The sequence below is a fragment of the Marmota marmota genome, unplaced genomic scaffold (genome assembly GCF_001458135.2).
Source record: "Marmota marmota marmota unplaced genomic scaffold, marMar, whole genome shotgun sequence".
Lineage (NCBI taxonomy): Eukaryota > Metazoa > Chordata > Mammalia > Rodentia > Sciuridae > Marmota > Marmota marmota.
Window position 1 is genome coordinate 841,270 of NW_025999926.1, and position 14,808 is coordinate 856,077.

Here is a 14,808-nt window from a genome sequence, read left to right on the forward strand (position 1 = left end):
GTTCTTGAAAGGTCAGTTTCAAAATAAAAATCATTAATAAAAGACCTTCTATGATTTCAATTTCTCCTGAATGTGAATTGCTTTCACACCATTGTCATGTCAAAAAATTACAATGTGAATCATCCTAAATCAGAGACTGTATGAATTCAGATTAGGTGAAAAAAGAGGTTCTGGAGAAGAAGCCCATCAAAAGGTTTGTAATATTATGGTACAGTAAGAAATTTATATTTGGTAACTGGAAACTGGAAATTCCCTTGGAATTTCTTGTTATACGGGGAGAGGAGTGTCTTTTATTCATGATTATCCTCTTCCCAATATACCTAAGTTTTTTGCTTTGCTTTCTGATTCTGAGTATCACATTAAACTTGGCTAAAAGCTTCCAGCAATATCCATGTCACCACTTAAAGGCTGTGCTTCCTTGAAAGTTCCTCCACCAGATTAATTAGTTAATTAATTAGTTAATTAATTAGTCCATTACCTTTAAATTTAGTCTCAAAGTCTCAAGACATGCAAAATATAGACAATTTTTATTTATTTATTTTGCCAGAATGTAACATGAATGGCCTCTAGTCCAATTTCCAATAGAGTCCTCCTCTTCTTCTGAAACCTCATGAGCCCTGTCTTTATTGTCCATAGTCCTATCAGTAATCTGTTTTTTTTTTTGAATTCCCTATAGTATTCACTATCAAGCTCCTAAAATATTCTAAAACTTTTCCATCTTGCATCTCTAAACTTTTCAAAATTCCTCCCTCTACAATAGCTCCAAAGGCTTCTGAACATATGTTCAGGTAAATCACAGTAATTATTCCAGTTTTTGGTACCAATTTCTGTTTTAGTCAGTATTTTTGTCAGTGTGACCAAAAGACCTGACAAGAACAACATATAGGAGGAAAAGTTTATTTGGGGTTCACAGTTTGAGAGGTTTCAGTCCATAGATGGCCAACTTCATTGTTCTGGACCTGAGATGAGGCAGAACATCATGGTGGGAGAGAATGGTGGAAGAAAGTGGCCCAGGACACAGCAACCATAAAGCAGAGAGAGAGCTCTGCTTATCAGGGACAAAATATAAACCTCAAAGGCATGCCCCCCATGATGTATCTCTTCCAGACATACCCTATCTGCCTCTTGTTATCACCTGGTTAATTCCTAGAGTATTAATCCACTGAATAGTTTACAACTCTCATAAACTAATCAATTATTTCATCCTTTAAAATTCTTGCATTGTCTGATACACGAGCTTTTGGAGGACACCTTATAACCTAAACCATAACAGGATCAGAATTGTTTTGGGTAAATACAGTTCAGAGTTGTGTTATAAAAACATATCCTAGTAACAGGACCTTAGGGAAAATTTAGAAATAACAACAGCATTAAAAAGATACCCAAAGAAATAAAGATGGTGCTGTTTTAATTTTCATTTTGGGACTGAAGTATGAGTACAATTTTGCATTCTTCTTGAAATGTTCTGTGTTTTCTTTGTGTCTTTAAATTATAGAACTTTAAAGTGTCTATTTAAAACTCAAAGAGATTTACAGAACATGAGATGGCAACTATGTCACCTTGAACACAACCTTATGTAGGTTTTTCTGTCATTTTTTGATGATTAGCTATGTGGATACAGACCTTTGAAACTGTTTCTCATAGTTCTATAATGTAGTACATGTAGATGACAAAATCCCATAGAACTATTCAGGTTTAATATGGTTGCAATAGTCAAATGTAAACAATCCATAGACTCATATTTCATATTATCCTCCCATTCTGAAGATTTGCTTAGCAATAACTTCCAGATAGCTCATGCGAAAAGAGAGCTTTCAGTTTGTATGTAGTTCCTGCTATTTCTTGTGAAACCTATCACACTTTGGAACTATAAAACTTTATCTTAGGACTCATGAAAGTTTTATTTAAAAGTAAAAATAAAAAAGACAAACTCCATGGTAGATTGTGTTCTCACATATCTGTAATCTTCTTTGTACATACTAATCAACTTGTAGCTGGGTGTGTGGCCCAGTGATAGGGCACATTTTTTTAGCCCCACCTTGCTGCTTGTGTGGTCAGTAGAATGTGAGAGGAAGGGACATATGCCATTTTCTAAGTCTTTCCCTTGATAGAACATATAATAGTCTTCCTTTATCCACAGAAGATATATTCTGAGATTCCAGTGGATGCCTGAAATTATGGACTCTACCAGACTCTCTCTATGTGTGTGGTTAGGCACAGTAAGAGATAAACAATAGTATAAAATAGGACAATTACAATATACTGTAAGAAAAGTTAAGTAAATGTGATCTTTCTTTCTTAAAATATCTTATTGTAAATTTCTCCTTCTTGTAATGACTTGTAATGGCAGTTAAAGCAAGCATTTTACAGTTTCTCCTTGGCATATCTGAATTGTCAACATCAATACTCTTGCAATTTGGGGCATTACTAAGAAAATAAGGGTTACTTGAATACAAGCACTGCTATATGGTGTCAGTTAATCTGATAACTGAGATGGCTACTAAGTAGCTAATGGAAGGGTAGCATATGCATCATGGATACACTGGGGAAAAGGATGATTCATGTCCTGGAAGGATGGGATAGGATGACACAAGATTTCATCAAGCTGCTTAGAACAGCTTGTACTTTAAAACTTATGAATTCTTTATTTCTGAATTTTTTCTTTTAACATTTTAAGCTTCAGTTCACCATGAGAAGTGAAGCTGTGGATAAGGGGAGTTATGGTACTTAGCTCATCTTTTCCCCATCTTGATGGTGACAGGGAGTGTCACCTTAGACGCAGAGATGTAAATCCTGTCAGATCAGGCTGAGCAGGCAGCAACCAAAGGAGGCAGATTTAAAAGGGCCGCTGAACAGGCTTTATTGAGATATCACTCCCGGGCGGAACTCGATCAGACCCACAGAGGGGACAGGGGAAGGGTCTGAGGAGAAACCGCCTGGAAGCTCGACCAGACTGGACTTTCATAGGGACTTTTACAGCAGGAAGGGAAGGGCTTGGGACAGGAAAAGGTGTCTCTAGGGTCCCTTGCCCCCTTGGAGTTGGTCAGGGGAGTTGGCTGAACTCCAGGATTGGCCAGGGGGTCCTGCTGATTGACAGGTGTTAATCAGGAGATCTGGCTGATTGACAGACGTTTCCGCCGGCATCTGATTGATGTTCTTTTCCAGCCGGGCTGCCACCGACCTAACAAATCCCATGTCTAAGACTATTCCTGGACTTTTAACAGTTCCTTGTTTGAACAATTGCATTCATGGGTATCTTTAATACAGCTGCCCATCTTTGTGCTAACTAATATATTACTTCTTTTATTGTTCGGACAAAATAGTTTCAGAGTATGCTCTCATTTTCAAAAAGTTCATAGTTCTGCTTTATTGCTCCCATTCTGTTTAGTTCAGCTGTGTGTGTCTCTGCAGTTGTGGTTGGCAGTTCCCTGGTAATTGTTTCACTTACAGGTGACATCCATGCTCTCCTTGGCAGCAGAATTGCTTAGTGATGAGTGCTCTGTGGGCCAGGCTGTACTCCTGGAGCTCAGTGCCGACACACATCAGACATGTGACAGATCTGTTAACCAAGAGACGGATGGAGGCAGAGATCTCAATCTTATAAGGAGATGGTAAAAATCTGAATTTAGTTCAGTAGATTATCAGGTGTGATACTCCAAAGACCTCAGCCTTTCCATTCTTGCTGTTTCAAACACCCAGCCCTAGCTTTCTTTTCCAAATGGATACTCACATTTGTGCCTCATACTCTACAGTCTTTTACTAAAGAGTGGAAAGGAACCAGAGGGAATTAAATTATATTGAATGCCTTAACATTTATCAAAAGCTGTGAAAAACAATGATTAAAATCAAGGGCTTTGGGGGTCAGATATATTGGGATTTAAATTCCAGCTCCTTGGCTTCCAAGCTGTGGGCTTTGGTAAGGAACTTATCTTAAGTTTCCTTATCTATAAAAATCGGGATAATAATGCCAACTTCAAAGTTTTCTTTCTAAGACAGACTGAATAGACTGAAAAAGGAAGTTGGTAAATGGTAGCTAATATTATCTCTTCTGTTTTCATTTCCTGGTGTCGAGTGCACTACACACTTATTAAGCAAATAAAATAGGCATAGTCATTATTATATAATGAATAAATTGAAGTTAAAGAATTCATAAGTTGAAGTAGATATTAAACTAGCTGTTCTGTAGATGAAGAAATGGAAGCTTGAAATATTTAAATATACCTTATTAATGTCTCAAAAATTAAGTAATTATGGGTCTGGTTTGATCTGGAATATGTTAAATTTCTGCCTTTGACAGTTCTCCATTGTTATTCTTGACAGGCTGTGATGGTCATGGTTATGTTAGTTACTTGCATTAATTTGAAGAATTTTTTTGGGGCTGGGGGTGGGCATAGCTCAGTGACAGAGCATGTGCCTAGCATGTGCAAGGCTCAGGGGTTGCTTGATTCCTAGTACCAATAAAATAAGATAAAATAGAATCAATTTTTGTTACAGACCTGGGATAATGATATGACTGTTCTAAATAAGGAAAAAAAATCACAAATGATAGGGAAGACAGCCCACTGAAACACTGGTAGTCTTTCCTATTTTTCTTATATAATCCAATCAATTTATGATTATTTTTCTGTATTTGTCCTAATCAGTCACATCTGAGGTTATATTATTTTAAATAGCATTGTGCCAAGTCCTCTGTTTAACTCCTTTTTAAAAATTCACAATCTATTGAAGAACCAACATAAAAATATCAAAACAATTAGAGACCAATACAAGTAATGAAATAATTGCAATAATTGCAATTGAGTTGTAAATAAAATTTGAGTTTCTCCTGGGTGTTGTGGTGAATGCCTATAAACTCAGTTACTTGGGAGACTGAGGCAGGAGGATTTCAAGTTCAAGGCCAGCCTGGGCAACAAAGAGACCTCATATAAAATGTGAATATATATATTTTAGTTTTCTAGCACAGTAAATTCTAAAAATTTTGTTGTTTGTCAGCCATTTTTAATGTTTAACTCTCTCATACCAGAATCGGGGCTCAGTCTCCAGTTCTCCATCTTCCAGTTTCTCAGTGTGGTAGATCCAGATATTTGCCTTATACCTTCCTGGTGACCAGTTCCCTATGGTATAGCTACACTTAGTCTCCTTACCTCTCCCCTAACTCCCATAACCCACATCGACTATGCAGACATGCCACAGTGACCACCATGCAGTCACAGGGTGGCCCTAGCATCTGTTTGCTATACTGGTCAATTGAAATTCTAATTGGAAACTGCTTGAATAATGCTTTGGACCTGGTAAAGGCTTTAGTCCTACTGGTCCCCTCTCCTCTCCTCTCTGTCTCTCTCTCTCTTTCTCATCTGCTGGTTAGCCTGAGTCCTCCAGATTTTCAGTCCAGCTCACGAGAAAGACCTCAAAACCAAATTAGAGAGAAACTATAACAATAAAAATCTCAACACCTAGCAAAGTGAATATTGAGAAGAGGAAAGATACAAAGGAAGCCAAGTTTTTCCTTATTTTAACTGGCAAGAGAAATTCCCCATGTGTCACTTTACAAAAGGCACAGTGAAAGGTGCTCTCAATGTCATTCCTACAGAAGAGGTAGCAAATTAATTCAACTGGCTTTTACCTTCTACTTTGGATAACACCTGAGCAGGTGTAACACTGAAGGAACTTGCGTTCAGGACTAAAAAACATAATGTATAAGAGCAGAATTTGTGTGGCAATAGGAATATACTCAACAGCAGCACATTTAAAAAATAGTTTTCCTAAATATAGACTTTCCAGGTTGAGATCTGATAAAAGTTAGGCAGCAGAAAATTCTCAGAAAAGGTGCTTTGATGAGAACCTACACAAAATTGCTATCTGGAGTTTCTAGAAGAGTTGTTCTGAATTCCACCTCAGCTGATGGTTTGGCCAAACACCTTTCGTTGAGAGGTTGAACTCTTCTAAGCACCCATGTCTCCAGAAGGGTCATTCTACTTGCAGGAGATGGTGGGCTTCTTGCTGTTCTCACCTCCTTGCCATGCACCATGTAATAAAACAACCCGTAGGTTTATCAAGCACGTTTAACCGACAGCTCCGAACCAGAGGAGTAAAGCAGTACCCGACACTGCAATGACCTGCCACACCTTCCAGCCAAATCGAAGGAGACAGAACACTTGAATTCACTTGCGCAGCTTACTTAAGGCAAAGATTCCACGGCACAGGCCAAGGAGTGCAGGGAGGTAGGAAAATGATGGTTCAGAATATGCTTCCCTTAACTAGCCCATAATTTCAGAAAACTACTTTCTCCTGTGCTAATAACCCTTCTCATTCCCTGCAGTGAGGGAATGAAGGTGGTGCGTGCTAGTCGTACCGGGCGAGCTCAGTTAAAAACCATTAGTTGCTCCCTATTGCCTGCAAGTCCTTCTCAGCCATCGGGCCTTTACAGTCCATCTCCCTTAACTTTTAGCTTCTCCTGCTGTATTCTGTGTCGTGGTTTCTGCAAACACCTCCTGGAATGATCCTTCCTTTTNATGCAGCTGGGGCCCCGGGCTCTGCACGAGCCGAGGTCAACACGCTGGGTATTTGATCTTTGATTCCAGGTTTTTGTTTTTGCTGTGTAATGGCATTCGGTCAACTCAGGTATCAGTGGTAAGAGTTGGAGAAGCTGCAGTTTGAATGCCTTTTATTCTGTCCATATTGTCTTAGAAAGTTAGTTTTTGGACTGCTCCAGTTAAGCAATTTTGAGCACATTTTGACTTGTTAAGCTCTGGGGGCACATTATCTGGATGATATTAATCTTCCTCTTGCAGCACCTATGTCAAGAGATGAAAGACACATTCGCCATATATTACAGAGGGAGGGAGGCTATGGAGGAGGGAAAACATGAAGAAACACTGATAAAATTCCTTCCTTTAATTTGCAGTGTTGGGAAAAACTAAAGGGATTGTGAATATTATATTGCCCAGGTTAGACAGGACCAGTCCTTTAATTTTGACATGTTTATGGAGCACCTATAATCTGTAAAGCAGAAGTGAAAACGAGTAAGTCATTGCTGACTTTAAGAAGCTTCTGGTATAGTCAAGGAGATCAGGTGATGCTAACTTAAAAGGCTTGGTGAGAGCACAGTGCTATAATACCTGGAGGGTTTTTGCCACTTGAAAGTGGTTCCAAGGCATTTTTTTAAAAATAGGCAATGCATAGTGAGTGTTCTTGGGAAATTTTCTGTGCCTCAAGTATCTCATGTGTAAAATAGGAAAAAACGATACCAACTCTATTAAGGCTGTTGTGAAGATTAGATGAGATTGTTAACATACATTGCCCACTAAATATTTGTCCCATAGTAGGTGCTCAGGAGTATGTAGAACTACTTTATTTCTTGTTTATTATTCCAGACAGAAACAAAGGAATGATCAAAGAATTGGAGATGTGAACATGTGAGGTATATTTGGGAAATATCGTGAGGCATATGTAGTTATAGTGTGGTGTAGCAGGAAGAAGAGTAACAATTTCAGCTGGAAGACTGCACTGGCCCTGGGGTCCTTAGAGCCATGAGTGCAAGTCTTTGTGTTGGGATTTCAGTTATACTTGATGTACTGACAGCTTGTTAGATACAAAGATGATTGCAAGTACAGTGTATTCTGTGTTTTGATAAATGCATATTGAAAATAAATTTGCACAGAACATCTGGTATGCCTTAAGTTAGGATTGAGAGTGGACAAAAAAGAGAAAATATTAGCATAAAATACAATTGTTATGTTTTTAGTTTATCCAAATGTAAATGTCAACTACTAGGACATCTTGGTTTCTTGAGAAAACTGACCCAGCCTCCTTTGAGGATTGGCAAGAATGACGTAGTCTTAGCTTATGTTACTTATGTTGTGCTTTGATTTACCACTGAACCAGTAATAGGTAGTGCAAAGAAAACTGTGAAGTCAAGGATATTACACCCAAAGGAGTGTCCCCGCAGCCTTTCTTACAGAGAGAAGTTCAAAATTTTGTGCTGTTAGTGGCTTTTAATGACTGAGAATTCTCCTGGGTCAGAGAAGCCCTAAGCTATTCTTGTAGACCTTTAGGTGGGGTAGGTGCAGAATATGTGAAACTTCCTCTGTTGTCAGGGTTCCATATTTGTAATTTGTTGCAGGGTTCCAGCTATCTAAGCAAGTTTCTTTAGTGATTGGGTTTTTTTTTTTTTTTTGGTACCGTGGATTCAACTCAGGGCACTCGACCACTGAGCTACATCCCCAGCCCTATTTTATATTTTATTTAGAGACAGGGTCTCCCTGAGCTGCTTAGTGTCTTGTTTTGCTGAGGCTGTCTTTGAAATCGTGGTCCTTCTGACTCAGCCTCCTGAGCTGCTGGGATTACAGGCATGCGCCTCTGCGCCTGGCTTTTTCCAAATTTCTTTAGTGGTTATTTCTTTCATTCTTGTTCATCGTACACAGTTTTAGAGCAGTAGTCGTGGCTTGCAGAGATTCTTCCTGGTTCTTTTTCATAGGTCTTTTGGCTTTCAGTAATTTCCCTTCCCAGTTTATTCTTCATATTGTTGTTGGGGTTGCCTTTTTTTAAAGCTAAGAATCATCCTCTGCTCAGTTAAAAACCATTAGTTGCTCCCTATTGCCTGCAAGTCCTTCTCAGCCATCGGGCCTTTACAGTCCATCTCCCTTAACTTTTAGCTTCTCCTGCTGTATTCTGTGTCGTGGTTTCTGCAAACACCTCCTGGAATGATCCTTCCTTTTTCCCTACGAATCTTCTCCCAGTGTGGCAAGCTTCTATAATTGTGACCATTTCAAAGATCTTGGTAAACCTGTTGGAATAACTTCTAGCAAAAATAGGACAAATAAGCAAATGTATAGTGCAGAGTCATTCATGATACCTACTTCTTCAGTCATGATATTTAGATTGTCATGTCTTACCAAGTGTCTGAAATATTTCATGTTCTTCTTTATCTATGTTATCTAAGCCAGCCTCTTGGACTGCTACAGAGATCTGTAGTTGGTCTCCCTATGCTACAGAGGTCTGTAATTGGTTTTCCTATTTCTACTTCCTTTTCTTTTTAAATTTGTTCTAATTAGTTATACATGACAGTAAAATGCATCTCGACACATTGTACACAAATGGAGCACCACTTCTTCTTCCTGTGGCTGAATATGATGCAGAGTCACACTAGTAGTGTAATCATCCACGTATATAGGGTAATGATGCCCATCTTTCCTTTTCTTTTTAACAGGTTGATTAATTTCGTGTTTTTCTGTTTTAAAAAATATATTTTGATATTTTTTATGTAAAAATAAAAAGTAAAGATGTATTGATATATGTATATATTTTTTACTTTTTATTGAAATAATGATTCAAATAGCATACCATTTAATATTCAAAATGGATAGTTGCTTTAGTGTATTCAGTTATGTTATAACTATCAATACAATCCAATTTTAGAAATCATTTTAAATCAAAATAAAAATAAACCCTATTGTCTTTGGCAGTGACTCTTCATTCAGCCTCTGTCTCCTGGTCCTAAAATAATGTTTATCTATTTTCTCTCTCAGTAGGTTTGTCTACTTTTAAGTCTATTCCTAGTATTTTTTTCTTTTTGATGCTATTGTAAATGAAATTGTTTTCTTAATTTCATTTTCAGATTGCTCATTGCTAGTGTATAAAAACAGTTGATTTTTGTATAATTGTGCAATTTTGATGAACTCATTTATTCTAATAGTTTTTTAGTGAATTTCTTAATAATACCTGTTATAAGATCATGTTATTTGCAAATAAGGTAATTTTACTCCTTTCTTCTCAATGTGAGTGTTTTAAGTTTCTTTCTCTTGCCTGATTTATATGCTTGGAGCCTCCATGACAGTGTGGAATAAAAATACTGAGAGCAAACATGCTTGTCCCTGAACTTGCTGAGGAGAGGGGAGGGAGCATTGATGTTAGTGATTAGTTATGATGTTAGTAATTTTTTTTTCTTGGTATATTCCCTTTACCAGTTGGGAAACTTCCTCAGATTTGTAGTTTGTTGAGTGATTTTATGAGTTGAATTTTGTCAAATGTTTTTTTCTGTCGTATTGGGATAATCATGGTTTTTGTAATTAGCCTATTGTTGTGATAACTTCCACTAAATGATTTTCAAATACTGACCCAGACTTACATACCTGGAGTAAATTCTATTTAATTGTGTTATAAAATTCTTTTTATAGATTGTTGTATTTGATTTGCTTATATTTTGTTTGAGAGTTTTTATGTCTATGTTTATGAGAGAGCGTAGTCTTTAGTTTTCATTCTTGTAATGTCTTTCTTTGTCTTTGGTATGTGGATAATGCTAACTTGACAGAATGAGCTTGGATGTTTTCCTTTTGCATCTGTTTTTGGAAGCGATTGTAGAGTTATGGTATAATTTTCTTGATATTTTGATAGTGGGATTTACCTGCAAAACTTTCTGGCTCTGATACTTTTGTTCTGGAAGCTTGTTGCTTATCGATTCAGTTTCTTTAATAGATATAGGCTCTTTCAGTTCTGTTTGTCCTTGTCTGTATTTATACTTTATCTTCCAAGGAGTTGGCCCATTAAATCTAAATTATCAAATTTGTGGCCATAAAATTGTTTATAACTTTCTTTTATTATGCATTTAATGGGGGGAGGTCAGTAATTTGTATTTTCTCTCTCTTTTTTATAATATGCCTGGCTAGAGGCTTATCAACTTAGTGATCTTAAACAAAACAAAACAAAACAAAACAAAAACCAAACAAACCAGCTTTTGGTTTTGTTCACTTTTCTGTATTGGTTTCCTATTTTCACTTTCATTGATTTCTGCTAATTGAATTTTTTTCCTGCTTATTTTATTTTCACTTTATTTTACTTCTATCTGATTTTTGTTTTTGGTACTAGAGATTGAACTCAGGGTGTTTTACCACCGAGCTCCATCCCCAGCCCTTTTTATTTTTTATTTTGAGATGGAGGTCTCATTAAGATGCTGAGTATCTCACTCAGTTGCTGAGGCTGGCCTTGAACTTGCAATCTTTCTGCCTCTATCTCCTGAGTAGCTGGGATTACAGGTGTGCGCCATTTGCCAGACTGCTTCTCTTCTAGTTTCTTAGGGTGGAAGCTTAAATTACTGATTTTAGTTTTATTTGTCTAATGCTATAAATTTTCCTGTAAGCTCTGCTGCATGTCATTTGTTTTGATAAGTAAATTTTTGTTTACTTCTACATATTTTAAATTTTGTCTTGACACTTTTTTTCAAGATGTATGCATTATTTAGAAGTGCCTGTTTAATATCTAAGTATTTTGGAGCTGAGATTTCTGTTATTGATTTCTAGTGTCTTTCCATGGTGGTCTGAGAGCACACTTCGTATTATTTCTGTTCTTTTAAATTTGTTAAGGTGTGTTTTTGGCACATAATGTGGTCTTTCTTGGTGAATGTTTCTGTGAGCTTGGGAAGAACGTGTATTCATTCTGCTGTTATGGGTTATTCTATATTCAACTAGCTTTGTTATTCAGTTTCATTTAGTTGATCAGTGGTGGTATTCTGTTCAGCTGTACCCTGATTTTCTGCCTGCTCTGTTACTTAGCAGAGAGTTGATATCTGCAGCTGTAATTCTGGATTTGTCTATTTCTCTTTGCAATTCTTTCAGTTCTTTTTTTAAAAATATTTTTTAAATTGTTGATAGACCTTTATTTTTAAAAATTTATTTATATGTGGTGGCTGAGAGTTGAACCTAGTGCCTCACACATGCCAGGCAAGTGCGCTATGCTGAGCCCCAGCCCCAGCCCCCTTTCAGTTCTCAATTGACATAATTTGATACTCTGTTATGCACAAATGTCATAGGATCATTATGTCTTTTTAGTGTAGGTTGTTACAACTTAGTGTAACATTTTCAGGAGGCTTGGATTATATATGTGGTTATCAAACGGTCTTCTTTTGGTCAGTCCTTTTCAGTGGCTTATTCTATATAATTTATTAGTAATGATGATCGAGGTTATTGAAGTTGGCAAAATTTTTAGAAGTAAAAATATACTTTCCCATGATGAAATATAAAAGGCAGCATTACAGAAAGGTGCCACTTCACTTTCAGTCTCTTTATCAAAATTGAAGACTTTAAAACATCTAGAGTCTCTGCTGTGAATAACAGTAATTTTATTTACTGTCTTTCTGATTTGTGTTAACATACATTATTAATTTTTATAGACAATATCTGGCCTCCTTTTGATGTAAGATAAGAGAAGGTTTGCTGCTCTAGTTTGTCTTCTGCCTTCCAATTTCTGGCATTGATAACACTCATTTATATCATCAAAATTTATGACAGTTACATTTTGTTCTCTTATCATAATTGTTATGCCTTATCTACACGTTGAATATAAACAGTGCTTATAATATTACTGATAACATTTTTGTTGATAATACCTTCACTATGTCTCTGGAATCAGTCTACTTCCTATTGTGACTACTACAGATGAAATCTGTGTAATTGTCATACTTTATATAAATCTCAGCAGTAGTGTCTTGATTGGTCTCCCTAAGTATATTCACCCTCTTTTTTTTTCTTTTGTAAATTGAGATGAAATTCATATACAAAATTTATCATTTTAAACTTTTTAAGTGTATAATTCAGTAGTTTTTAGTTTGTCTACCATGTTGCACAATTGCAACCATTATCTAATTCCAGAATACTTTCTTTAAACTTTTTTACACACTTCTACATCCCTGTCTTCTATTGCCTTCTCCCCTCTAGCCTTTGGAAACCTCTAATCTTTTTTCTGCTGGCATCGATTCACCTATACTACATGTTTTGTAGAAATGTAACGGTACATGTGGGATTTTTTTGGGGGTGGTGGTGGTAATCTGACTGCTTTTCAGATTAGTATTTTCAAGGTTTTCCATGCCATAGCTTCATTCCTTTTTATGACTGAGTAATATTTCATCATATGGATACATCACATTTTGTTTCCACTATTTGGATATTATGAATGTTTTTGAACATTTGTGTATGATTTTTTGTTTGAACATATGTCATGTGATAATTTTGTTTTTTTTTTTAGAGGAACCATTGAACTGCTTACTGTTAACATATCAGATGTGTAGTTTGCAAATATTTTTTGGTGTTTCTTAATTATGAAATTTACCTGGTAATTCAAGATTGTGAAGGTACACACATGCACACACTCATACACACACACACACACATACACATACACTTCTAATAATTTTATAGTTTTAGCATACATTTGTATCTTTGATCCATTTTGAGTTAATTGCTGTATATGATGTGAGGAAGGGGCTCAACTCCATGTTGTTTTTTTTTTTTTTCCATGTCAGAATTACTTTTCCTACTACAATTGTTGATAAACTTTTTTTATTTTTATTTTTTGCCATTGAATTGTCCTGGCATCCTTGTCAAAGACCAGTTGACTTGTAAGTAAAAGGGTTTATTTCTGGACTCTGAATTTGTTTCCACTGATTTAAGTTTATGTCTGTCCTTATGCAGTACTTCACTTGTTTTTTATAGTTTTGAAAGAACTTTTGAAATCAGTAAATATAAGTCCTTGAACTTAATTCTTTTTTTAAATTATTTTTGATTGTTCTGGGTCCCTTGCTTATTAACTTATTCATTTCTGCAAAAATGGTAGTTGGAATTTTGGTAGAGATATGTATGAAGATCAGTTTGATTGCCATTTTACCAATATTAAATCTTCCACGAACATGGGACATATTTTTATTTATTTAAGTTGTCTATAATTTCTTTCAGTGATGTTTTGTTGTTTTCAGGATACAGTATTGAACTTTCTTGAATTTATTCCTAAATATTCTGTTCTTTGAAAATGTGTTCTTTTTTCATTATGTGGCAGCGTCTGGGCAGCCCCAGATGGCCCTGGGGAGAGTCCCGGACTCAAACTGCCACCGGGCACAGGGAGCAAGAGCCTGCGAGACTGTGCCTCCCTGGCGTCCTGCTCCCCAGGCGGGGGGCGGGGAAGAGCCGGGTGCCACTGCTTGGAAATTCCTTGCTGCGCCATGATTCGCTCCTGCACATGGCAGCCGCTGCACCGATTCACGCACCCTCTGGTAACGAAAAGTATTTAGTAATAGCCTTTTGCTGCAACTTTTTTCCTGATAATCCTCCTTCTTCTGAACTTTCTTTTTCTTTCTGACTAGAGTTCCTGGGCTCTTATCAACACATGCCCTAACTATTCTTGGTTCCACTGGGGTGCCTTTTTCCCTTAGTAATTTACTTCTCACCCCTTCCATATTTTCATCACAAAGACAATACAACATTTCAAGACAAAACAAGACACAAACATACTGTATCAATCTTCTCCATTTTCTCAAAATGGCCATTTTTCCTCTCGCCCTATCTGTCTAGGGACGAGCAGATTTGCTCCCGTCCTATCTGTGGACGGGCAGCTTTTTCTCATCAACTTACCCCCAGTGTTCCGGGGCTCCCCGTACGGGCCACCATCTGCCGCAGTCTGGCTGCAGCAAAATAACCCGGGGGGTGACGAGCAACTTGTGTAGATTGATACAGCAGGAGTGGGAGCCGTTTATTGTAGGACAACAGAGGTATTTATACATTTTGCACAGCTTATCTTAATTAACATAAACTAGATACAGCAGTCAACCAATAAGGAATCTCCACACTTAATGGCTCGCTGGCGTTACTTCACAAACCACTCCCTCTGGCATTTTGCCAGGCGCCATCCAGACTTGTTTACAGACTCTAACATTTCTCTGGCAAAATGCCAGGTGCCATCCTGACTTGTTTACAGACTCTAACAATAAGGTATTCTAATTGGGATCCCAATCTTGTGGTTGTACATGGTGTAGAGTTTCACTGGTCG

The 14,808-nt window shown here is 37.0% G+C and overlaps 1 pseudogene; it reads right to left on the reverse strand.

Moving 5' to 3' along the window:
* The window catches only part of LOC125615882, a 34,345-nt pseudogene extending 19,916 nt beyond the window's left edge, over positions 1–14,429 (reverse strand).
* Between the last annotated feature and the right edge of the window lie 379 nt (positions 14,430–14,808).